At 60.7% G+C, this 819-nt stretch overlaps 1 long non-coding RNA gene across 1 annotated transcript; it reads right to left on the bottom strand.

The window, feature by feature from the left end:
- Positions 1 to 279: 279 nt before the first annotated feature.
- Positions 280 to 609, bottom strand: LOC127060090 (uncharacterized). The gene is made up of 3 exons (XR_007778700.1): positions 546 to 609; positions 462 to 493; positions 280 to 377 (listed from the first exon to the last, which is right to left on the bottom strand). It is a non-coding gene; the product is annotated as an uncharacterized LOC127060090 (long non-coding RNA).
- Between the last annotated feature and the right edge of the window lie 210 nt (positions 610 to 819).

Raw genomic sequence — 819 nt, 5'->3', positions numbered from 1 at the left:
CTCTAAAGCTGATTTTTTTTTTGCTGTAATTCGTGTTCTACAAGCACAGGGAGAGCCACGAGAGCCTGAGCCAGCAGTGACTGCTCCTGCAGCAGCAGGTTCGGGATGGATGGGACCTCCTCGGCCAGGAATCATCTGTTGCACTGCCTCTGAGGCCAGAGCAGCTGCGAGCACAGCATCCAGCTCCAGGGGCTGCTGGGGGCTGGGATTCGGGGCTGTGGTGACCAAGGGAGCCCGAGGGCTTTGGGCACAGCAATCAATCACCTCCTTTGTCTCCAGGGGCTTGGGGAAATCACTGCTGGAGTGTGGAGCTCTGCTCCTGCACAGCACCATGGACAGCCTCACCTGTGCCTGCACAGCACCATGAACAGCCTCACCTGTGCCTGCACAGCACCATGAACAGCCTCACCTGTGCCTGCACAGCCTTACCTGTGCCTGCACAGCATCATGGACAGCCTCACCTGTGCCTGCACAGCACCATGGACAGCCTCACCTGTGCCTGGACAGCCTCACCTGTGCCTGAACAGCACCATGGACAGCCTCACCTGTGCCTGCACAGCCTTACCTGTGCCTGCACAGCACCATGGACAGCCTCACCTGTGCCTGAACAGCCTCACCTGTCCTGTACAGCCTCACTTGTGCCTGGACAGCCTCACCTGTGCCTGAACAGCCTCACCTGTCCCGCACAGCCTCACTTGACCTGTACAGCCTGGCTGCAGGCTGGGAGCCTCAGCCAGGCTCCCAGCCTGCAGCCAGGCTGAGCTGAACCTCTGCCACACACACACGGGCTGAGCTGGGCTCTGCTCACCCCTCAGCTGC

This window comes from Serinus canaria, chromosome 12 (genome assembly GCF_022539315.1).
Source record: "Serinus canaria isolate serCan28SL12 chromosome 12, serCan2020, whole genome shotgun sequence".
Taxonomy (NCBI): Eukaryota; Metazoa; Chordata; class Aves; order Passeriformes; family Fringillidae; genus Serinus; species Serinus canaria.
This window is presented reverse-complemented; position numbering and strand designations above follow the sequence as displayed.